This window comes from Mauremys mutica, chromosome 1 (assembly GCF_020497125.1).
Source record: "Mauremys mutica isolate MM-2020 ecotype Southern chromosome 1, ASM2049712v1, whole genome shotgun sequence".
NCBI classification, from domain to species: Eukaryota; Metazoa; Chordata; order Testudines; family Geoemydidae; genus Mauremys; species Mauremys mutica.
The window spans coordinates 75,199,369-75,225,282 of record NC_059072.1 but is presented as its reverse complement, the minus strand read 5'-3'; the positions used below and the strand labels follow the sequence as shown (position 1 = coordinate 75,225,282).

General features: G+C 42.4%; 1 long non-coding RNA gene across 1 annotated transcript; it reads left to right on the top strand.

The window, feature by feature from the left end:
• Positions 1 to 1,393: 1,393 nt before the first annotated feature.
• On the top strand, positions 1,394 to 23,853 carry LOC123347875. Its single transcript, XR_006573110.1, has 3 exons — positions 1,394 to 1,677; positions 20,766 to 20,907; positions 22,718 to 23,853. It is a non-coding gene; the product is annotated as an uncharacterized LOC123347875 (long non-coding RNA).
• Positions 23,854 to 25,914: the final 2,061 nt, after the last annotated feature.

Below are 25,914 nucleotides of genomic sequence, written 5' to 3'. Positions count from 1 at the left end.
TTATTAGTAAGAGGTTTACAATTTGGAACTCCAACAACTTGCTACTCAGGGAATGGAGCCATTCCAATGCACTGGACTTGAACAGATTAAATGTTAAAGTTTGGGACACTTTCTTGATTTTGGGGGGAGGGGAAATGACACAGTCCAGGAGAAACTCATCAAATATATGCATACCTGCCTATCATTATCTTGTATGTTGAAAAATCCAGTAGGGCTTGAGCTCTCAAGCCTTGTTAATTTGACATGCCACTTGATCATTTTTGTAAGAACTTACTATATAGAGCATTACTTCAAATCATTTGTACTCTTATACTGCTCCCCATCTTTCACAATGTCTCTTGAACATACCCATTTGTTTTTGTTAACCTTTGCATCTGCAATAAAGAGATGATTTAAAAATAAATCAGCAAAAGGTCTATATATTCATCTACTGTGAATTCCTGTGAAACTCTATTCTTATTTTAATTAAGAATGAATTAATCATACATATTGGAGATGGAAAAAACCTTATTAGGTGATATAGTCTCTGATCCTACAGAGCTGAAGTCAGTGGGAGTTTTGTCACTGAATTGAACCCTTTTGAACAATAGTGAGTACATATTCACATAGTGCTCCCATTGGGACTACTGATGTGAGTGCTCACTAGTGTGAGAAAGGGTTGCACACTCTAGTCCAGAGGTTCTCAGACTTTTGTACTGGTGACCCCTTTCACAGACCAAGTTTCTGAGTGCAACCCCCTTCTACATTAAAAACACTTTTTTATATATTTAACACCATTATAAATGCTGGAGGCAAAGCAGGGTTTGAGGTGGAGGCTGACAGCTCGTGACCTCCCATGTAGTAATCTCGTGACCCCCTGAGGGGTCCTGATCCCCAGTTTGAGAACCCCTGATCTAGTCCAATGTGAACAAGATCAAGGCTCCTATCCAGGTCTCTGCTGATATAAGTTTGTTTTGTATTGTACATTTAGTTCATGCTGAAGATTTTTTTTTTAAAAGGCACCACAAGAAAATTAGAATGGAATGTTGCTAATACACTAGAGGGTGAAATTCACCCCTGTGCAGAGGGCTAGCATGAAGTCATAATGGCATTTATGTGGTTCATAGGCTTTGTGCCACACCTCTGCATAGGGTTGAAATTCACCATCTAGTGACAAGGTGATGCATTTTAAATGACTGAAGTTTGTGATTTAGAAGACTGTGACAGCATGTTGTCAGCTGGCAGGTGAGTCATCGGATCACTTGGGCACCAGTCAGTTCCCCTGGAGAAGGCTGACTGGGGATATGCCCCTAATTAGCTCATCAGACTGGGAGGGCTGATGAATCAATTGGTCATCAGCTGAAGGGTATAAAAGAAGACATAGGAAGGAAATCTAAAGGAGGATTTAGGTAAAGTGAGCTTAGTATGCATTGAGTGTGCAAGGAGGGGAAACTGCTGTTTCTCCCTAGCCCTGTGGGAAAGGGCTAAAAGGCCAGAAACACTATAAATACTTTTCTGTGCAAGACTGTATTGATGCTGGTAATGGAACTATAAATAACTCATATGAAGTTACCACTTACTGGACAGAGTCTGAATGGTTTCTGGGGCATCAGAGCATGGGGATGGAGTGTATCCTGTTACACAAACAAACCAACCTAAGGACAACACAGTACCATCTACACTGCAGTCATTACTCTAGTAAGTGAAGTTTAGTGTCCATTGTAATAATTTGAAGCATATTAGTAAATACCTGAAATATTAATTTTAAATTAGTGAAGACTTGGTAATAGGAGTCTTGTAGCCTTTTGATTTGGTCTTGGTGCAAAATGCAGGAGTCATTAATCACAGGTTCTCTACTCATGTGGCTATGTGGAAGGTATAATAAGAAATTAAATTGGTGAGTCACATGTAGAGATGTGAAGACTCCATTCAGTACCTAAATACATGCAAGCATAATAGCCTGGGGAAAAAAAGATATGTCTAGCAAAAAGACCCCCCACTGTATTGTGTATACCCAAACCTGATGGACACCTTGAGACTACTAGGGGAGGACATGAGATGACAGGAACAGTAAAGGGAGAAGCACCATAAGTGATGTTCAAGTTTCCACCATCTTGTCATCCCAGTACACCCAACTAGGGATTGGTCTGACAATCTTTTATAACCATTTTTCCTTTGGTCCCCATGTGTCTGGGACCACATCTTTTTTGGTCATGTTTGTAATTTGGGGACCATAATTAGGGTTGTGACTTATCTTACACTGTTTGCCTCAATATATTTCCCAGTGGTTTGATATGTAAATTGTGGTTTTGTTCCATGGTTACATGTACCAAAAGCCCCTAAAATGTTCCTAATTTAAACTTGTTTTGTAGCTTATGGGATTATCACAGATGCATATTATGAAATCTTATAACACTAGGTCAAGCATTTAGGTTAAGTATTTAGGCCTCATGCTAACTGATTAGACCTTATATATTTTGCAAAGCCTACTTCAACTAACTTTATATTTGTTTCCCCTATTTACATTACAGCCTTAATTATATCTACTGTCAGCATGTTAGCTTTTCCGATCGTATAGATTATAGTTTTGGTTTTAGATGTCTCCTGAGACCAGGTCACGGATCAAGAGTCAACAGTTCTTAGTTCAGCATTGTAACTTGCTAACTAGGGAGAGGGCACCGTTTCTGAATGCACATTACTGAGTGTTTGGATTAGAAAAGGGTCTGTTACTAAGGTTCAGGTATTATGGGTCCTGCAAAACCTGAACATCTCTTATGAGGTGCTGCATGTGCACCTTCAATTCCAAGTGAGAACAAATAGCACTTTATAGGATCAGCAAATTTGACTCAGGCCTGACTATGCAAACCCTTACTCATGCAACTAGTCCATTTAATAGAAGGGAACTGCATTCATTGTATGAATAAGGGTTTGGATCAAGCCCTTAAATCCTAGTTTATTTAAAAAACAAACAAAATAACTGTGTACCCACAGTGCCTGATTTTTATAAGCAATCTTCACACCAACGGAAAATAAAATAGGCAAGCAATAAGCCATTTTTGATAAAGGGGGTATCTAATGAAATGGCAAAAGACTCTTAGGTATGCTATTATCACGCATTTCAATCTAGTCTGAAAAGTCTGTGCGGGTTGCCAACTTTCTAATCACCCAAAACCAAACACCTTTGCCCCACCCCTTCCCTGAGTCCCCACCTCCACTCACTCCATGTTCCCCCTCCCTTCATGGCTTGATCTCTCCCACCCTGACTCACTTTCACTACGCTGGGGCGGGGGTTGGGGTGTGGGAGGGAGCAAGGGCTCTGGCTGCTGGTGCGGGCTCTGGGATGGGGCTGGGGATGAGGGGTTTGGGGTATAGGAGGGGGTCCAGGCTGGAGCCAAGGGGTTTTAAAGTGTGGGAGGGGGTGTGGGAGCTCAGAGGAAGTTTGGGTGCATGAGGTGGCTCAGGGCTGGGGCAGGGGGTTGAGGTGTGGGCTCAGGGAGGGAGTTAGGTGGCAAGAGAGGGGTCTGACCTGGGGCAGGGAGTTCAGGTGCGGGAAGGGGTTTGGGGCGCTTACCCCAGGCGGCTCCCGGAGACGGACAACATATGCAGCTCCTAGGAAGAAGGGCCAAGGAACTCTGTGTGCTGCCCGCAGGTGCTGGCCCTGCAGCTCCCATTGGCTGTGGTTTCAATAGAAGCTGGGGAGCTGGCACTCAGGGTGGGATAGTGCACATAGCCGCCGTGGCTGCCCCTGTGCTTAGGAGCCGTGAAGAGCCAGGGCAAGCAGGGAGCCTGCCTTAGCCCTGCTGTGCTGCCGACTGGACTAGAGCTGCCAGGGTCCATTTTCGACTGGGTGTTCCAGTCAAAAACCAGATGCCTGGCAACCCTGAATCTAGTGCCAAGTCTTTTTACACAATAGCTTTCCATGAGAGCAATAATTGCTTAAGGCAATGAAAGCATGCACCTGTGAGATGGTGAAGCAGGTCCTGCACTTATCCTGAGGCCATTAACTCTAGGGAACTGTTAACAGACAAAGGAGTAATACATCTGGCATGCGGCTTAGAAGCTCTCTACACTACAGTAGAAGAATATACTTTTATAGGACTTCCCCCCCCCCTTCTTTTCCTCTGCTTGGTAGAACTTGGTATGCTTGTATATTTCAAGAATTTAACCTCATGTTTACCTGCATAATTTTGGGATTGGATATATATATCTGTGACAGGGGCTCTCAACCTTTAGAATTTTTTTTAATTGGAGCCCCTTCCTCCCAAAATTTTTTAGTGGGTGGCATTGCAACCTGATGCTTAGCCTGGAATACTTTACTATAATTACTGAATTATTAGGTTCATTGCAATGCCCCCCTCCCATGAAAGTTTGATAACGCTTCCTCCATCCCCCACCCCCCTGTGTTGAGAACTTCTGATTTATGAAGTCCAGTGTTTATGGCTCGAAGTTTCACTGAGCCTTGACCTAACTTCTAAAACTATAGGCAACATTTTGTGTATTTTCACGTCCCAGCTGCTTTTATTATGCAAAAATTCATTTTTTATTGTGTGAATTTCACTTATGTATGCAAATTGGATAGTTATATAATTAGTTTACCTTATTTGTGTGTATAACTTTAGAGCCAAAAATTGTAACTTTGTTGAAAACTTGGCCCTATTTTTGTATACTTCTGCTGCTTTTAACCGATATATGGGACTCTGGGAGGCACTGTGATTTAGTAAATGGGAAACTGGGCTGCAAGTAGGGTTTCTGGGTTCTTTTCCTGGTTCAGCACTGACCAGTTGTGATCTTGGGCAAGCTGCTGCACCTCTGTTTCCTTATGTTTAAACTGAGAGTGACAATACTTACTTTTCTTTGTAACGTATTTTGAAATCTGTGGATGAAAAGCAAAGTTAATTATGAAAGGATCCTTTGGATAAATCAGAAGGTGAATAAGTGTAGTAAAACTACTAGAAAGTTATACTTCAGTAAAATTGTATGTGTTGGAATACATGGATACATATGGGCTCAATCCTGCAAGTTGCTAAGTGCATCTCTTAGAAGAGGCTCAGTGTATTGCAGGATTGGGCCCTGATGGTACATACATATACCCTCTCTGTGCTGGCACTTCTGGAATGTGCTGGCAATCTGATCTGGGTAGTCTCAACTGATTTCAGATAAATGCCGTTATTTCAAATTAAGATACATTACATTAAATAGACATTGCTAATGAATTTTTCATGTAAAATATTCCAAAGCTCTGAACAGTATAATCTTGACAATCATATATCCTGAAATATTCAATTGCATTCAAAACATATTTTAATGACATACTCAAAACCACAGTGTTATAAGATTTTAAAAAATAGGCTTAATAGGGAGTGAGTTCCACAATCTAGGAGGAGGCTTGGTGTCCATTGTTAAACAATCTACTACATGATTCAGGCCTAGCTATTCAGAAGTAGAACAGAGAACGGGCTGGAGTTTGCAATTCTCTAGCGGTTCTCTACTAAATAACAGGGGTGTCTGTCAAAAAGACAATCAAAATTAATAACATAAAATTTCAAAACCAATCCATTGTGTGGCAGAATATTGTGAGACTATTGTGAGAATAAAGTGTGAATATTAGCAGGGTTATGTGATGTTTCAGCCAACAAGATGGACTGCCGTGTTTCTGAAGTGCTTGATGTTGTGTTATAATTACTTGTGGCCAACTCATAAGGACTGAGTTATAATTTACTAATTTAAACAAAAGTAAAACCAGATTTTTTTTTAAAAAAAAATTAAGATTAACAAACCAGCGATGCATGATATGTGTCTGTCAGATACACAAATATAGAGCTAAACCAAGCAGAGATGGCAAAGGACAGACTGCACTGTAAATCTTCTTGTAAGTCTGAACAGTTTTTCTTCTCTGCTTGATTTTTCTTCCAATTCAAAAGTGTCTAGATTCCCACTTAGATGTAGGAGGGAAACTGATGAAGTGGTTTGCCTGGATAGCCAAGAATCAGTGAGAACCTTACTGTGAAATCACTTTACATCAGTGAAAATCCTTTTTATGTAATAACAAAATACTAAAAAAAAAAAAAACTTTTTGTCTCTGCCTCATCAACTCAATTTTCAGTTCTCATCTGGAAATGTATTCCTTTTCCTTTGCTGCCATGCCCCCCATCCACCCACCCCATGTTTTCTTTCTCTGGGATAAACAGTTACAAACTTAAAATATTAACTCTCTATAAACCATTTTGGGATATGTTTTTTGCATGAAAGGTGCAACAAAAATAAAGTTTTTATTAAGAACCATAGGGCAAAAGAAATGAGGAATTTCTAAACCCATAATGTATTAGAGTTTTACTAATGTTGGGATTGGTACAAATATTGGACAGGGCAGAGTCCTTTTTTAATACTCCTTTAGGATTGACTCTTGTAGCAGAAATTCAGAGAACTTTAAGTTGACAATGGCAATTATTTGGAGCTGCTTTTGAAACACTGCAATGTCATTTTCCTTCTATTCCTTGCCCCTTGTAACAAAGGAAGAGCCGATGATTCCCAATAACAGAAAATGATTGCCAGGAGAGAATAACTGTGTTAACTCTTGGGGAAGAAAGTAGGGGAATTGGACTACTGCAGTGTGTGATTGAACAGTAGCAGAGTCAAATGACTTCAGCAAGTAACTCCCAATTACATTCAGTGTATTCACTGATTTACAAAGTCCAGAGTGAAATTGTAGTGGGGAAATCAATGACTCATGCTTAGAACCAAAATAAGGAGAGGGAAACAAAACACTGGAGATCTCTTTTAAAACAAATTTTGATGTAAATCTGCCTCAGGTCAATCATATCTGACCTTTAAAAATTTTGTTTAGCAGAGAAAGGTTCAGCTGCTTTTGGAAGTTGAGGCCTTGCTGAATGTGAGAAATTAGAAAGGCTGTACTCTAATCTATTTTGCTGCTGGAGGCCAGCACTGAGCTGTTTGTCAGGTTAGATATTTTCCATGCCAGGATAAATTTTTATTCCAAAGTGGTCAGGAATAACGATGACCACGTGTATCCAATCCTTTTCTATGGACACTATCCAATTCCAATTAAAGAGATTTTCCACGGGGAAAGCCATTGCAAGTTGGATTAGGCCCTATGTTAGCAGAAACTAGCAGAGACCTATTATAGTATTAGGGCTTATATTATCTGTAGACTGCAATCTATTTTAAAGGCTGTACAATCACATGCATTTTAGAGGTAGTAATACCTAGCACTTAGAGGTTCCGTCAATTTTTTTACACCAGAAGCAGCTATCATTGGCCTGTGTTTAGATGGGGAAACTGAGGCATAGATTTACAAGTTGTGAAAATTTGTGTAATAGTGTTTAACCACTAGAAATTAGCACTTTTTTTGAGCAAGTGTGACATTAGAGGTTAGTGTATACATTCAGCATGACAGGATGAATCTTATTTGCAGAGTATTCATAGATTGAGGGGACCACTGTGGTCATTTACTCTAATATTTTGTATACTACAGACCATAGAACTTCCCTGAATTAATTCATGTTTGAACTAGAGCATATCTTTTAGGAAAAACATTCAATCTTGATTTCAAAATTGTCAGTGATGGAGACTCTACCACAATCCCTGAAAATCTGTACTAATGGTCACTGTTAGAAATTTGCATCTCCATTTTCAGTCTGAACTGGTCTAGCTTCAACTTCCAGCCATTGGATAATACTATGCCTTTGTCTGCTAGATTCAAGAGTCCATTATCTAATTTTTATACACTATGTAGGTACTTATAGACAGTGATCATGTCACTCTGTAGCCATCTCTTTAAGTTAAACAGGTTCAGTTCCTTGATTTCCAATTCTTTAATCACTCTCATGGCTCTTCTCCGAACACTCTCAAATTTTTCAAAATCCTTATTGAATTGTGGACACTAGAGCTGGATACAGTATTCTGGTAGCAATTGCATCAGTGCCAAATCCAAAGATAAAATAATCTCCCTACTCCTATTCGATATTCCCCTGTTTATACATCCATTCCTCTTTCAGCTCCAAGCCACACCATGATAATACCAAAGCTGTCATGCAAGGGTTGCTGAAAAACACCAGATAAGACAGACAAGACTAGAGACAGTAAAACAGGAGAAACAGCATAGACAGGCATCCATTTAAAAGAAATCCCTGTAGAACACATCAGCTATGTAGAACTTCTAGCAATAGATTATCGATTCTTAAACTCCCTTCACCACAAAATTGTCCCTCTAGGTTCTATTCCTAGTTCCCTCGTCTTATTACTTTCTATCTTTAATTTTTTTTGTCTCATCAAATGTTTTAACTCCATTCTCTGTTTGATTCCTATATCTGACTCCTGGCTATGTCTACACTGCAGCTGGGAACATAGCCTAGGCAGGTATACGCTCTCCTTGAGCTTGTGCTCTAAAATAAAAATAAAGTAGCTTCACATGCTAGCCATCTGAGTTTGGACCCACGGGGTCAGGAAGGCTTGTACTCATGTGGCTAGCCATACTGCTGCCTGAGCTGCAGCATCCACATGGTTGTTTTATCACACTAGCTTGAGCAAAGAGAGCATGTCTGTCTGTCTGGGCTGGGGGCATGTTCTCAGCTGCAGTGTATTGCACCTCTCCCTGCCTCTGTCCACCATCTCCAATTCACTGTCCTTCAAACCAACTTCTCTTTTCTCCTAGTCTCTCTTCAATGCCTCCCCTTCTCTATAGATCAATTGATTCCTCAAGTATGTTTTGATGTTGCTCAGGCCTATAATCTCAGTGCACTCTTTCAACTGACTTTTTCCTTTCCTTTCCCTTCCATTTCCAATCTCTTGCCGTTTCCTCTTTACTACCTCAAAAATGTATATTTTTCCTCCTTGTTCTCACTGTTAAACCCTTGTCTGTGCCCTGGTCCTTTTCTGCCTTGATTCTCCTTCTGGCCTCCCTGCCTTGCTCATCTCCCCACTCCACTCTGTCCAAAATGCAACCAACACCACCCTTTTCCCCTGTCCTGACCACATCTTCTCTATTCCAAATTCCTATGACTTCCTGTCTCATAATGCATGAGATCCAAGGCTGTCATCACAAGATATTATACAGTCTCAACCTCACCTGCATATCTGCTCTCTCCCTCCTTTTCCCCCCCATTGACTTTCCCTACTCTGTTCTGTTTTTTATTTTGCTGCCCCTTACACCCTGATCACTGATTATCCCATCTCTACTCCCCACCCCAATTCACCAACCACACACGGTCTTCTCCTAACTTCTTCCATTCAGCACTCCAAGTAATTCTTCCTCCCTGATCTACTTTCCTGCTCCTGAACTGTTATCCCACATCTTGCTTTATTTAGATTAGAAAGTCTTCTGGAGCACAGACCATGTTTTTCTATTTTTGTAAAGCACATGTAAATTAACAGTACTATAGAAATGCTTTTTAATAAATATACAAAAGCTGGTATTTTTCTTTATATAGATCACTCTTCTAGGCATGGTGCCCCCGGCAAATGGTGAAAGCAGAATGATGTAAGATTTCCACTTCTTGCAATCATCTTTCCTCTGATTCCCCACTCAGCCTCTGAAAGGCTGCTCAGCATGTGACCTGTTATAGTATTATAACATAAAGCTGTATGGCTGCAGGAAAACAGTACCCTATATTTTAATCTCGGTGGTTTCCAATAAGGATATATTTTTTTCCCCTCCTGGTGACTTCAGACATGATATGAAATCACTTATTGATATGTGTTTGCAATCATTTTGAGGTTCTTGTCCGACTAATAAGTTCTTCTCAGATCACTACTTGCTTTCATACAATGGGACATATGCCAGATCTAGACATTTAATTTAAAGCTTTTAACTAATTTTTCTTGAATTTCATTAAACAAATTTATTTCTGTGAATCTCTAACTGATTACATTGCATTTTTCTAGTGAAGGAATAAATGATTATAAAAATAATTGGACAATAGGGAAGTAGCAACTCCCAAAAATATACCTCTCAACATTCATCAGAACCCTTAGCCCATTTCATCCCTCTTTATTTTTTTTAAATAAACTTAACTGCAGAGATTGTGCCTTCATTTCTGTTGAAATAATATTCCTTATCGCCATTACTGTTCCGAGATGCTGCTGCTTTGGAACTTCTAAAGGTCCTGGGAAAGCATGGAAATCAATTGATTTGACTGGTAGGATTGGAAGTGCACCTTTAGGGAGAGAATGCTATAATTAAAAGCAATCTCTTGGTTAACTCAGGTATATCTCTGACTTTTTTTAAAAAAGAAGATTCCTGTCAGTCTTTGGCCAGGAGAATGGTGGTTCCATAGACCTCAAAGGTCAGGGGAGGAAAGAGTTAAAAGGAATGTGGAAATAGAAAGGCAAGGGCTAGTTGGGGCAGCAGAGCTGCCTGAAGAGGCTGCAGCAAGAGAAGGCTGGTGAGGAGGGGTGGAAAAAGCGCACTTGTGCACTTCCCTTACTTCCCCCCTCTTCTCCCTCCCTCCCTCCCCCCCCAAAAAAGAAAAGAAAAACTAGAGCAGTCTTGGAGAAACACCTCCGTCAACAACTCCATCCAGTGACTGTTTCTCATGTGGTCAGAATTTAAGCCACACTTTTTCCTTCTGCCTCTACCTGCATTCCACTCAACTCCCCTTCTCATAGATAATGAGGCAGGAGAGTTCAAAAGGCCAGTTCCTAAAAAAGGAAAGAATCCAGCAAGGACCCCTAAATGTGCAAAACTAACATACCCATTCTCAGTGGTTTTGAAAACATTGTTATTTACTCACCTCACCCTAACTCTTCTGAAGAGGGGGAGTGAATAAAAAATGAGTTCAGCCAAACCCTAGAACTAGAAGAAAATAAGGATATTTAAAAAGCAAGAGTTTCTTATAAGTTTGAGTCTCTGCTGCTCTGAATATGCAGCTTTCCGCTGTGCTTTCCAATAATTATCACTGTATCATGCAACCCCCAACTCTTGACAGCACCTGATGACTTAACTGAAAAATCAAAGTGGACTTTGAACATATTGTTAAATATATCTGGAACATAAAGTAAATACTGTATGAGGGACACTAATGCTATTTGGCCAACTCCAGAGATGATTCGAAAGGAGTCTGAACTGATGTAACTCTCACCACCCTCTGGGATTAGTATTCACAGGTGCATTTAGAAGCCCTTAAAAAAAAAAAAGGAATAAATTGTACTTTAATTTATAAGGGTGCTTTGGAAATATCTACAAGGAAAGATAACTAAGTAAATATTAATTAAGCCATTAATACTTGACAGAGCATACTGGCCCATTTTTCTTTCTTTGAAAGAAACTTGTAGGAGTCTTTTCTTACCTCCTATAGTAAGTCTTCTGGAGCAGACAAAAACCCTCACAGTTTTTCAAAGACCAAAGATGCATGATGTCATTCTTCGTGGGGCTTGTGCTGATGGCATGGCTATCTGTTGCATACAGTCCTTAAGTTTCCCAGTGTGTACTAAAGCTAACAAAAAAAATAATTCAATTTCCAACAAATGTGAATTCCAAGGCTTTAGAGCTACCTCAATGGTTGTCTAATATTACTCTCAGCAATGCACAGAGAAGCTGTGCTATTCAGCATACAATGAGTTTGTGCCAATCATTCCATCACCTGCCTCAGATTACAGCCTGTTTTCACATATTTGGATTTTAGTATCTGCTCTTAAATTGGCTCATTGATTCTTGACACATCTTTGGTTTTCACTTACCATCTTTTAATTGAATGAGAATGTGACTTTCATGTTAAAGGCTTATAGTCTTAGCTGTCATTCACAACAAAGAACTCAAGGACTTCTAAGACATGTGGCTTGTTGCTTTCAGATTTTCAAATCATCGTGGTAATACAGGTACAGAACATATCAGGGAACATATCGGTGAAGGGCATTTCTTGCAAAAACAAGCTTCGGACAGAGCACTGCTTTCATGACCTCCTCCAGCTTGTTCCTTCCCATTTGGGAACAAAGTTCAGGCAGTGCTTTATTTTAAGTGTTCCATCACCAGGATGAAGTGATTGTTGCAACTGACTGTCTTAATTCCTTCACTGCCCATGTGAGGGGCACTAAGGAGATGTGGCCAAATTCAGACATCAGTCTAAGCTGATGTAACTCATATCTTCTTCTGACCCTACTTAGTGTGTAAATCGCACTCTTCGGACCTGATCCGAAGCCCATTGACTTTAATGGGCTCTGGATCAGGCCCTTAGTCTCCTTTATATGCCTACCCACTTTGGAATTTGTAGTTTACACTCCCTTATACATGACCCATGAAGTTGGCCCATTGAATCCAGTTGACTATATGGGAGCTTCTGCAATTTACCTGTTAATAGCTGGACGATCAAAGTGTATTAGGATAAGTAATTACAAAGAGGGGGAGAAAGGTGTAAGTTAATGTGGTAGCTGGACTGGAAACTACTGCTCACTTTCAATGCTGGTGGCTATTTGGTCTGGAGTGCTTAACATCCCAAAATTCATGTTCCAAACTTAAAAAACAAACCCTTTCAGAGTCTACAAGCTACAGAGCGTGCTGGAGGATAAAATTGAGCAAGCAGTTAAATAGCTTGGCAATTTATGTAAGCAGAGAAAACAAACTTAAAAAAAAACAAACCTGCTGGAGCTAGGCAATTCTTGGCACTACCTAGTTTTATCATTTTTTTTTAATGTAGATGAAACCACACGTTTTATCTATTCCCACCTTGCTATACATTTTGCTCAACAGCAGTCCCTTTGGTTCTGCAAGGTAAGTGTTCTTCAGAATCTGTGCAGGGATATCCCCATAGACAGATACTGGCAAGCTTGAGAAGCAAGTGGGTTTTAGCCCACGAAAGCTGATGCTGAACTAAATTAGTTAGTCTCTAAGGTGCCACAAGTACTCCTTGTTCTCTTTGCTAATGCAGGCTTGTTATGCTATGGCTTATAGCAGGGATGGCTTGTCAGCCCAGGCAAACAAGGCACAGCCTAAGAATTTCCAAAAGCTACAAAATATGTTTTGCATATTCTTATTTAATTGATCAATATATACCGATTGAAGGACAAACTGTGACTTGATTTAAATGTCACAACACTCTATCCAGTAGTGAAACACAACATCAGACAGTTTGAAAAATGTAGTGGTGAGTGAGGCTCAAATCTTGGTATAGCTAATAGTGCCTCAATAAGCTGCCTTGTTACCATGACAATTTACCACACCCAGGAGACTCTTTAGAAGGGTGTTGCTATGTTACCGTAGCTTGATGAGGCCCTGGCAGGATTGTAGTAAAGCCCAGGCTGAAGGGAGTTTGCAGCAGGGCTTTGGAGCTGTGCTCCTGCTCTGCTCCAGCTCCAGGCAAAAACCTGCAGCTCCACTGCTCCGGAGCTGCTCTGCGCTGCAGCTCCAGGCTCCGCTCCAAAGCCTTGGTTTGCAGGGGGCAGGGATGGGGCTTGGGCCTCCCGCATGGGCCAGGGTCCATGCATGTGTCTAAGGAGCCACCACCAAGCTCACCAAAGCTGGAAGTCTGATTACCTATTGTAGTTATATTGTATTCAAACAATTCTTTCAGGGACCACAAAACATTGAGAACAATCACAAACAATGGGCCAGAATGGTGACAGGATGCAAGGTGGAATAATGTGAATCTTGTAGAATGATCTGAAAGGCAGTGTGACATTATCCAAGGTACAATCTGGACTGCTGAACAACAGTTCCCTCAGTTCTCCAACCTGGGGTGCCTTTCTCACTGCTCTGCTATGAAAGCTACCACTCTGCTCACACACAGCCTCTAGCATGTAAGTTACTTCCAATTAAACTGTATGACTGCTATAGCACTGGACAGCAACACCAGCAAATTTCCCATCCTAGATTTCCCCCCAGAAATTTATATCTTGTCCAGGAGAGAGCTGGGCAGTACAATACAAGCTCATATAAAGTATGTCATTTTATTAGTAGAAAATCCTGTTATCCCAAATGTAGTTTCCCAAACACACTGGTAGAGATAACAATATAAACAAACTATAAAAGATAGTGACTACAAATAATGACACACAAGTCAGAATTGCTTACAAGAAAATAAAAGTAAAATGCAACTACTGCTTAACTTATGTGAAGGGAATTCAAAGCAAAGTCTCTCTTACCATGTTTCAGCAGTCTTAGGCTTTGTCTATGCTACAGAGTTTTGTCAAAAAAATCATGTTGACACTCAAAGTGCTACAATAAAAATTGGTACTGCATGTTCACACTTGCTCCCTCTGCCTGCAGAGTGCGCCCACAGTTGAGGCACTATCACTGACAGTGTGAGCAATGCACTGTGGGTATCTATCCCACCGTCCAGCTCGACATCTTCTGACACTAGGTCTTGTGGGAAAGCAGAGCAGATTGTGGCACAATTTGGGACTGGGCTCAATGATCCATGATGCACTATTTTCTGTCCCAGCATTCCATGGACTTACAGAATTTTTCAACGGCCCTTGTTTTGCTATGCACCCTAGCATCTTTGTGAGAAGGGATGGATCCTGCACTGCTTTCCTATGCTCTGCTAACTGTCATTAAGACATCACGGATGGCAGGGCAGTTAATCACAAAGTTCCTAACTGAAGAAGACCCCAGTTGCCTGACATTCTAGGAGCAACTTTAGATTGCTTTTGGCATTCATGGAACAGCTGCAGACTGTGGACCATTGCTTTTGGGCTTGGGAAACAAGCACTGAATGGTGGGATCGTATTGTTGTGCTGGTCTGGGATGATGAGCAGTGGTTACAGAGCTTTCAAAGCCTGCTCCCTGGAACTGTGTGTGGAGCTCGTCCCAGCAGTATGGTGCAAAGACACCAGAATGAGAGCTGCCCTATTGGTAGAAAATCACGTGGCAATCGCTGTGTGGAAGCTGGTGACTGCAGACTGCTACCAGTCAGTCGCAAATCAATTTGGAGTTGGGAAGCTGACCTTTCAGGCTGCAAGTGTGCAGGGCAGTTAATCATATCCTGTTACAAAGGACCATGTCTTTGTGAAATAGTGGACAGCTTTGCAGAAATCTGCTCAGTAGCATCCTTAACAAACTCCTGATTTTTCTTTTCTGTCCTGCCTTTCAGCTTCTCTCTACTCCTTGTGTTCCCTTTTCTCTGCATTGGAGAAGTTCAGTACCTCCTGGAAAATGTCATCTTTGCTCCATCTTGGGTACTTTCTTATCTGGTGGAGACACTCGCTGGGTGTTCCTCGAGTCCACATTTGCCAAAGCGGAAGGAACAATGCACAGAAGCATGATTAAGTTCACGCACAGCGGTGAAACATTTCAGTAAAATACACCTCTGGTAACATAACAATCACTTTCTCACTGACCCTTGGGAAGCACACATCTTGGTGAACACCCAAAGCATGGTGAGTATGGACTGGAGTGGGGGCGCTCTATATGGGGGAGGGGAAAGAGCACTCTGCAAGGGTTGCAGTACAGCTGACTAGGAAAAATTGTAAAATTCTCCCATACTTTTCTACAGGCGAGGTCATTGTAGCAGATATCTTACTACTGAGGGTAAGCAGGGAAGAGAGGGTACATCTGCTACATGCTTGTGGCTTCTGCCCTGGAACCTATGCTGCTCGCCTGTGTGCTGCTTTGGTCCCTGCACAAGTGATTGCTGAATGGGCATGGGAAAGTTTCCTACAATGCAGGAAGGAACCAAGCAGCTCTGCCAAGGAACCTTCAGCAGAGGATTGCGGAGTACCTCCACGAAACTTTCCTAGAGATCTCTCTGGAGGATTCCTGTGAGATCTTTGTGTGCATCAACACCCTGTTCCACTGCAATGATTAGCTGCAAAGGGAAATGTCCAGCACACAGAAACACAGCCAGCCTTGTGCATTTATATACCCTGAACCCACCTCTGCACTACGCAAACCACAGCCACTTACCAGGCATCTCCTCTCCTACTTCTTGCTCACCAGAGAGCAACTGATGAGACTGGCTAGACACTTCTGGAGTGCTGAGTAGTTCCTGGCTTGCCTGCTCCACTGGGTGACCCACCAGGAGTGCCACATCATCTAACTCCACCTCTTTATCAATTACTACATCCTCCAGGTTAGATCCTCTTTCTGTTGCCTCCAGCCTGCCAAAGTATTCACAGGGTTCTTGGCGGTGGAGATGGAGTCACCGCTGAGGATAGTGTCCAGCTCCTCATAGAACCAGCAGGTCTTAGGTGCAGCACCAGAATGATGGGTTGTCTCCCTCGCCTTATGGTACACCTGCCTCAGCTCCTTTATCTTCATTCCGCACTGCAGCGTGTCCCAATCATAGCGCTTTTCACACAAGCCTCGAGAAATCTGCCTGTAGGTATCAAAATTCCTATGGCTCATGCACAGCTGGGACTGCACAGCCTCCTCTCTCTATATACTGAGCAAATCCAGCAGCTGCACAGTGGTCCAAGTGGGAGAACGTTTGCTGCGATAAGCTGCCATGGTCACCTGGGAAGATGCAATGAGATCTCTCAATGCCATGCCAACAGGAAATGGAATTTCAAAAATTTCCGGTGCTTCTAAGGGGGAGGGGCAGATAGCTGTTTACCTGGCTGCAGGGCAATAGAGTTCAAACTGCTGACCAGAGTGGTCAGGATGGGCATTGTGGGACACCTTCTGGAAGCCAATTAAAGCAATAAAATCAACCATGATGTCTACACTGGCACTTTGTTGACAAAACATTTGTGCAAAAAACCTTGTGTGTGTCGTCAGGGTGGTGTTATTTTGTCATCAAAACAGGACATTTTTGCTGGCAAAAAGTCACATCGCAGTGTGTACACATTCACTGTTTTGTCGACAAAAGCTGTCTTTGTCAAGATATAGATTTTTCTCCCGCATCCTCTTTCCTGCCAAAGAATGGCCAGTTAACCAGATGATAGGCCACTGGATTTTGTTGACACCTAGCTGAGGTGTTGGCTAGCCTTTTGTCTCGTGGGAACTGGCTTGTGACTGCACTCCCGGCTCAGTAATATCATACAGTATAATCTTATCTCTTTACATACAGTGTCACCACATTTTACAAGGAACATAATGATCAGCAAATTGAGTTTTCAAATGATACCTCATAAGGCATACTTTGTATGAAATTGATCACAGCCCTGTAAAAGGGGATACAGACTGTCTCACACAGCTCAAAGCTCTTACCCACAGCATTAGCTGTTAGGCCTTGGAAAAGAATAACACCAGACCTGTGTACAGAACAGGGACATATGGTATCCAATAGCCACTATTTCCCATGACTAACATCACAAATCTAGGAAAGTTAAAGTGTCTTTTCTTGTTCTGGAATTCCAGAAGAAATGGTTATTGACCATCAGCTGAAGTTTGCTGTCTCTGAAATCTAAGTTTCTAAGGGCCTGAATTTTCAGGAGTATTGAGTACCCCAACTCAGAAAGGCGTCAGTAAGAGCACCCTTTATAATAAAGCCTTAGGTACCTACAGATGGACATCCAAAACAAAGGCATCTAAAATTCAAGGCTACTTTTAGAAATCTGACCCTTAGAAAGGTTAAGGGTCAAATTTCCTTCTGTAATATGGGACTGCTTATATTTATAAACAGTTAGTTAATAAGTCAGTGTGGTGGGGTGATGCCCCACCCCCTGAGAAGAAGGGCTGAACCAGGCCCAAGAGGCTGCACAGACCAGCAACCAATCAGGGCTGGGCTAGGTCCTATATAAAGGCTGCCTAATAGAGGAGAAGTCAGTCACTCCCTGGCTAGTGAGGGAGAAGTACTGGCTCCTGAGCTAAGGAGCAGCACCTTGGACAAAGCAGTACTGGACAGGCTTGGGGAAGCGGAGCAGGGGTCCAGCCCAGGTACCTGCCAGGCTGTGGCCCTTGATAGAAGGGGTCGAGAAGGTGCATAGGGCCAAAGAGGAAGTGGCCCAGGGAAGCTAAGCGGCAAGAGCAGAGATAAGGAGGGCAGAAGGAGGCCGCCGCTAGAGGGTCCCCCTTACATTGCTCCTGGCCACTGAGAAGAGGGGCCAAGACAGACCGCGACCCATCCCTGAGACAAGGAGATAGCTTGTAGGGTTGCAGTTGGCCATCGAGGCAGGGCAAACAGAAGGACTGCTGTTAACACCCTCCCCCCGCAGAAGGGGGTGAGACCAGAGTAGTGAGCACTGCCAGAGAGCAGTGTCCTGAAGTGAAGACTGTCCTGAAGAGGATGCTGCTGAGCATGGAGCAACACGGGTTCCAGGACAGCAGAGCAGAGACAACGAGCGAGCTACCACGCGTCGAGGGTGCTCCACAGTGGTTGAGAGCTAATTCCTGGAGTGACCAGCAGGGGAAGCCAGTGGTGGTGAGTCAAACCTCATCACAGTCAGTAAAGTACTATGTAAGTGCAAATATAAGTTTTAAGATTCAGTCAGGCACAGATGAAACTAGCATTCAAGGTCTCCTTACTTTCAGCGTGGAGCTTATTTCAGTAAAATGGGGTCTTAGCCCATGACGAGAGATCATAGATACTAAAGCAGGGATCGGCAACCTCTAGCACACAGTTTGCCAGGGTAAGCACCCTGGCAGTCCGGGCCTGTTTGTTTACCTGCCGCATCCACAGGTTCGGCCAATCGCGGCTCCCACTGACTGCGGTTCACAGCTCCAGGCCAATGGGGGCTGCGGGAAGTGGTACAGGCCGAGGGATGTGCTGGCCGTGGCTTCCCTCAGCCCCTATTGGCCTGGAGCAATGAACCGGGGCCAGTGGAACCTGCGGACGCGGCAGATAAACAAACCGACCCGGCCCACCAGGGTACTTACCCTGGCGAGCTGCGTGCCAAAGGTTGCTAATCCCTGTACTACAGTAATACAAATAGACTAACTTTTGAAGGACCACTACTTTCATCTCTTATTGGAGAAGCGTTTTCAAAATTCTTATGTGCACTTTGTCACATGATAATGACACTAAGTTTTATGTGTGAGAAACTTCAAATGAAAAGGATTTCTCACATTTTCAAATGGCTTGTTGATTCTCTAATCTTAGGAGTAATCAGTTGTTTTTTGTAAATCATGCAAAAACTGGTGGGGGAAAAATTTTTGTTTAAAAAAAAAAAAAGTCCCATTACCAGTCTCTTAGGGACTGAGGAGCCACAAAATCTTGCTGGGGTTCTATAGGACCACCACCAGTGATGGTTGCAGCAGGGATTATTAGTGTAAAATAGTTAACTAGCTAGGTGCTATGTAGTTATGTATTCTGCTGACCTTTAATTTACTCTGGTTATCTGACTCACTTTGTACCTAACCCCAACAGCTAACAAATTGGCACCCCAGATGGGCTATGAATAGCCCATATCAATCAAACCACTTAACAGAGACTGCAGCCCAGTTAGCAGTAATAGGTGATAGCAGTATAGAGATAAGACTCTGATGGCTAACAGTCTAGGGTGTACAACATATGCTAGCAGCAAGGCTGTGTAATTGTTTAAAGACTGATTATAGCAGAACACTTTTATAGGTGACACCTCTATAATGGTGACAGAAAATAAAGAACCCGCTCAAGCATTTTTTTAAATTTAATATGTAATGGAATATGGATGTGCTTCATTTTTGCTGGACATGCCACAAAAAGTTATATTTATAAGTGGTACAGGCAAGATAAGACAAAGGTAAGAAAGGAAAGGAGAATCAAAAGCAGTTCAGAGGCTTCCATATGGCCTGCATGGCCCTTAATAATAAGGTAGTACAGATGAGTAAGCAAATGAAAGAACTAAAGGAAGGATTAAAACTAGAAGAACAAAATAAAGATTTTTTAAAAAAGTATTGAGTGTATGTACCCTCAGATCTCTTGCTCATAATTTAGAAGAAATAAAAGAGATACTAGGAAGATATCAAAATAGACGTAACCAGGAGAAAGGTGAAAAGAGAGGAAGGCAAAGAGAGGCTGAGAACCTACCTTTGCCTACCTCCCCATCCTCACTACCTCAGTCTTTCCAGCCTTGACCTCCCTCCACTAGTACATTCCATTTTTACAGACCGTTCCAGTACTTTCTCTGTTTGACCCATCTCTCTCTCTCTCCTCCTCCTCCTCCTCCCCTGTACCCCGCACTTGGCTCAATATGCTGAACTTAATGCTGTGGCTTGTGTATTGTAATGGTTCACTCCTTTTACACCCCCCTTTCTTTTTCTCTCTGATTCTGCATGGGTTTGTAATGCCCTTATGCAATTCCTTCCTTTCTGGCATTCTCATAATTTTACTTCTGCAGGTTCCCCACTAGCTTATGCATCCCTTCTATCTTATTGTCTGTCTTGCTTGTGTCCTCCGCTTCCTTCACTTTGAAGGTTAAAAATCATAGTGAAATGGAGCACTTTTAGTATGAAAAGTCTGTAGCTCACTCTCTTACTAAACAGGTGCCCAATGGGAGGTGGGGAGGAGGCATGATGGACTGCCCTCACATAAGATTCTGAGTGCTACAGAGACCATACCTGATTTGCAAGCACTGCAGAAGCATAATGCAGTGTTGTCAGAAGCAATAAAACAGGTGCAGGCAGGGAAGGAATTGTCACAGGACTTGCCCTTAAAACCAACATTAACCTTAGTAATGGAGAGTTGCTTAGTCACGTATAGCGGGAATAAGGAAACAGTATGGGTGGTGCCAGAGCAAATTTTGTAAAGATCTGATTTATATTTGGTACATGATAGTCTCTCAGGAGGATATCAAGGGGAACTGACAAACCCATGCAAAAATTGAAAACTAGGTTGATGGCCAGGTCTAAGAAATGTGAAAGAGTACTGTGACAATTGCTTAATCTGTGCAACAAAGTTTTTAAAAAGGTGAATAAAATGCCTCTGTTAATTCAAAGTGCACAGATGGAAGACACTTCCTTTGCTGTATCTCTACAGGTATTGGACCATGACACCACCGTATTTGATAATTGGGCAGCTGTCCATTCTACTTGGAAGGAGATATCTTCAAGAAGCATCTGGAGCTACCACAGCTCCTGGTACTTCATCTAGCAATCAAACGTGGAGGACACCACATATGGTCTGCTATTCTACAAATGAATATTGGCATGTGTGTCAGTGTGACATCCTTGGCACCACAACACATGTCTGTGGCCATCGCAGCCCGACATGTGTTGGCACCAGGGGGCTACTACCCCTGAATGGATCTTTAATGGCTCCCAGTGGAGCAGATTACTGTCATATCCATGAAAAAGGTCCACAGTAATTAACTTGCATACACTGCAGTTTATTTGAGAAGGAATTACACAAGTGGTAAAGGGTTACATTAAGCACATAAGAGTTATGTTAGACCTTAAAGAACTATACATTCCTCTTAGCGAGCCTCTTTCACAAACATACACAAACAGCTCCTGTGCTAGCCTCACACACTTCCTGCTTGGCAAATAGAGAAGGTGGTTACCAATTCTATGGACGACTTTTTCTCTCCAAGTCTGGTCAACTCAGCCATCTGGTCTGTCTCTGATTCCCTCGCGGGAAGGCCTTGGCTGCCTGGAAACCCCTCCGGCTCGCAGTCCTACTCGAGCCCACGGAGAAGCATTTTGGCTACTCCGTCCAGTAGTGTTGCTTCTTTAACTGTTAATTAAGGAATCCCTCCAACAATTCGGCACCATCCCAACAAGATGGCTCAACAAGTGAAATAGCTGCTAGTGCCTCTTGCCTTGCAAAGCTCAGCAAGTGGCGATGCCCAGCAGTAAGGCTGACCTGCAATAGCAATGGACAATAATATGTTGTAGCTAATTATAAAAAAGTCACTATTCCAGATTTATTTCACTCCTCCTGGATGCAGCATTATGGGTTTAAACCATGATTATGCCCATTCCAATTTATTGCAATTAATTCATTATTCAAAGTGAGCTCAAACACCAAGATGAAGTTGAGAAATGCATACCGGTTTCTAGCTTACACATTGATCCACTAACCTTTAAATTAAAAAAAAAATTATTAGATCCAAAGAACACCCATTCAGATTAGCAATGACCTGTGCAAGACAAAACAAAAAAAATTCTAGATGGCAGCAGACATGATGGTGACTTAGAAATAAGTATTTCTAATACATGAATGGAGGTTACTTTTAAGGATGTGATTGTTTTACACATAGTATTGATTTTGCTTGTGTTGATTTTTGTATTGTCGCCTATGCATTTTGCTCAAACATATGTTGCACTTGGATGCTTTGACATCAGCTACATACAGTAGATTCTGCTTCATAGCAATCCTGATACTAGCAACATCCACTTAATGGCAACATTTTCCTGGGACCCTGTCCCATCCCATTAGTATCAATGGCATATGCCTTGTGGGGCTGCAGCCAGAGAAGCCTGCCTGCAGCCAATGCTCAGCCCATCCTAATGCTTCTGTCTAGGGCTGCACCCTAGCAAACCTGCCAGCATACTGGAGATAAGGCGTGGGACTGGGAGGGGAGGCGGTGGGCAAGGCAGTAGCAAGGAAGAGGGCTGCAGTCCAGATGTCCCTGCGCTCTCCTGGCTGTGCCTTAGTGGAGGACTGCACACAAGGAAGGAAACACTGGGACGTCATGAGCCCCAAACTCCACAGAGCAGGGAGAGGTACGGTGCAGCCCCATAGGCTCACAGCACCCTCTCTTTCCATAGAAAGCCCTGGCATTCAGGCTGCAGCCCCCCTTCCCACTACTGCCCTGCTTGCAGGCAGGTTTGCAGGGCCGCAGCCACAGAAGGCATGCCCCGGCATTTCCTTCCCTGCCTTGCAAACCTGTTTTCCACTTATCAGTAACTGCTAGATAATGGCAACTTTTTGCTGGCAACAGAGGGATTGCTAATAAGCTGAATCTACTGTATATGCATTTTTCACAGGTGCCATCCTGATGCTGTGATCAAGGTGACAAAATGGGAACCAGTAGTTAAATTGTCTGTTCTTTGTATAGGCAGAATTTGTCAGAAGCAAGGTGTATGTTTTGTTTAGATCAACTCACCAGGACATCTGAGAAAATGGAGCTGATGTGGGAAGTGACCACACTTTGTGTGGCAAGACTGAAGATCAAACTCCAGAAACACTGCCCAAAAAGTATCAAGAAAATTGACAGCAAAAGGCTAGCAGACAAAACATTACAGCAGTGATTTTTCAAAACGAATTGATTTCAGGACTTAGATCCACAACAAGAAGTCAACATTAACATGACCTGGCCCTCGCTGTGTCTCAGTATCACAGATGCTGCAATAACTGTAGTTTGGTTTCCAGACTAACAAATCTAAAGTCTGGATAAGTGAGGATATGTGGAACTGTGTGAAAGAAAAGAAACCTGTGACCTCGGAGCACCCAAATGCAAAATGGCAAGGATTTTCCTGGTATGTAACAGTAAAACTCAGCTAGCCTGACTAGCTCATTGCACCTCACACACTTTTATTTAAAAGGTGTCATGTAATATATCATTTGAAAACTAATAACACTCTGGTCATTAATCACTGTGAAATGTCTGTAACAAAACTGTAGGTGAAACTATGGATACTCTGATATGTTTTGGAGACTAAAGAAAGGAGGCAAAAAATTTTCCCCAGAGAAAAGGGAAGACAAACACCTGTCTCAATAGTGAACTGAGTCAGGTGTGACCAGAGACATGGACAATGGACTGTTCATTTACAGGAGATTGCAGGAAGGGTATTTGCATTGTAAAATCACTGGAGACTGTGAAATCAGTATGGCTTCAGCTCCCTGGGGTACTCAGCAAGAAGAGCCAAGCTGAGCCCCTCAGGAGTGCTGCCTGACTCTGAGGTCAAAGATAAACTTTGGGGAATATAAGGAACTGTTGAAAGACTTCAGGGTATCCATCTTGAGTGAACAAAGAAACCAGCATTTTGATGTTGTAAGGGTGGATCCTGGCTGGAACAGCCAGTTGAGCTGGAGAAATGGCTGTGAATAGGGAAACCATGCTGAACAGGAATAACAGCTGATTAAGTTTTAGTCTTAGTGTTTTACTTTTGTTTAACCATTTCTATCTTTATTCCTCCTTCTTGGTATCACTTAGCCTATGTCCTCCTGTTAATAAACTTGTTTTTTTTACTATAAACTAGTTCAATGCTGTACTTTAAGTGTTCAATTGAGCTGAAATGTACTGCACCTTTTAACAAGTCAATCAATGTAAATTGATAGGGGCTGTGTACTGCAGAGACACATCTCTGAGGAGCTCCGGGGCTGGAGTTCCCTGATCGCTACCTGCAAGGCAAAGTTATGACTTGTAGAATCAAGGGGTTTGCTGGTAAGGAAGACAGACTGGTAGGGCAGGAAGCTGACACGGTCTAATCACCAGCATAGCTCACTCTTGCTGAGACAAAGAAGCAACACCCAGAGCTGTGAGCCACTATCCTCAGCAGCCTGTGATAGCAGCCTGTGATACCAGCCAAGGCCAATATTTTTCTCAAAAACACCTACAGAAAAAGCAATAGCAAAAAATCTGTATAAAACACAGGACAAAGCAATAAAAAGCAGTGCAAGAAGAGATGAGGAAAAAAATGGATAACATCACCAAAGGAGCTGAAGCAGTTGCTGAAAGAGCTGATAGAACTTTGTTGAGTAGATAGCTGGCAGGCCTGTTACAGATAAACAAGGAAAGGCCTTAGTAACAGAATGAATAATGATCTGCAGAGCATTTTCAACACTCCTAGAAACTATTGACTAAATTAGACACACACAACTAGATGTGACATCTCTTGTCACAAACAAAAGTGAGACACACAATAAAGCTAACCTAGGAAAGCTGCAGCTGCAAGCCACTGGGAAAATGTTGAAAGCTTGTGATGAGACCATTGAAGTAATCCCCAAACTTCTCAAATTATGGGACCAGGAAGAGCCTCTAGAACAATGAAAAGATGGTATATATCAAAATACCAGAGATGTGACCTAAGCAACTGCAATGATCTGGGGAGCTATTACACTCCTTTCAGTGTTAAGCAAAGTCTTCTGCAGTATCATCTTAGCTTTACCTTAAAAGCTTTCTTTATTCTACCTAAGTGAAGAGCAGGCTGAATTTCAACCTGGAAGATCATGTCTGAGAGGTTTTCAATGTAACCGTAATAATCAAAGATAGCATCAAATGTATAAGTGCTTCCAGAGCTGGAGTACCCACGGAAACAAATTAGTGGATACTTAGCACCTAAGGGTAGCCAGTTCACTCCCTCCCTCCTTCCTCTCCAGGGCCTCCCTTGCCAAGCTCAGCTGTTCTGCAGCATGTAGGAGGTGCTGGGGGGAGGGGGAGGAGCAGGGACATTCGGGGAGGGGGCAGAACTGAGCAGAAAGAGGTGGAGTGGGGGTGGGAAAAGGTGGGGTGGGGGCATTGATTTTTGTTATGAGTGTAGATGTATATAACAGACATCACAAGGTTTAACAGTATATGAAATTTTTAGATTTTGCTGATGACATAGCTCTTCTAAGTGATAGTTCAACATGCAAGCAAAGACCAAAAGATTGTCCAGCATTGCAAAAAAGGGATTAATAATTAGTTATGAAAAAAACAAATCTAATGAGAACCCAAGCAACTCCTAACTTGAGCATTATGTTAGAAGCAGCAGAATAAAAGAGGTGAATCAATTCACATACTTTAGTAGTAATATGCCAGCTAATGGGGGTTATCCAGAGGGAATGATTTCATGAATTAGCAAGAGGCAGATGCATCCACTAGCTTAAACAAGATTTGGTCAGTAAAAATCTACAACTGACAGACCAAATAACAAATCTTTTAACTCACATGTTGTTTCCACTTTAATGTAGGGATGTGAAAGCTGGAAATCCACCAATTTTATAGACATCTAAATGCCTTCCAAGTATTAAATGGAATTAATTTATAATAAATGCCAAGATTCATCAGAGTACAACAACGCTTGTCTCCAAAGTTATGCAGAAGAGAAAATCGACTGTTGCTGGTGTAAGACCAACAGACCCTGGTCGGTGGTGGGCAAGATTGAACCGGCACCTTCTGGAGCTTAGTGCATGAGCCTCTACCACGAGCTAAAAGCCAACTGGCTGCTAACTAAGGCTGTAGAGCACACATGTGTGTTTT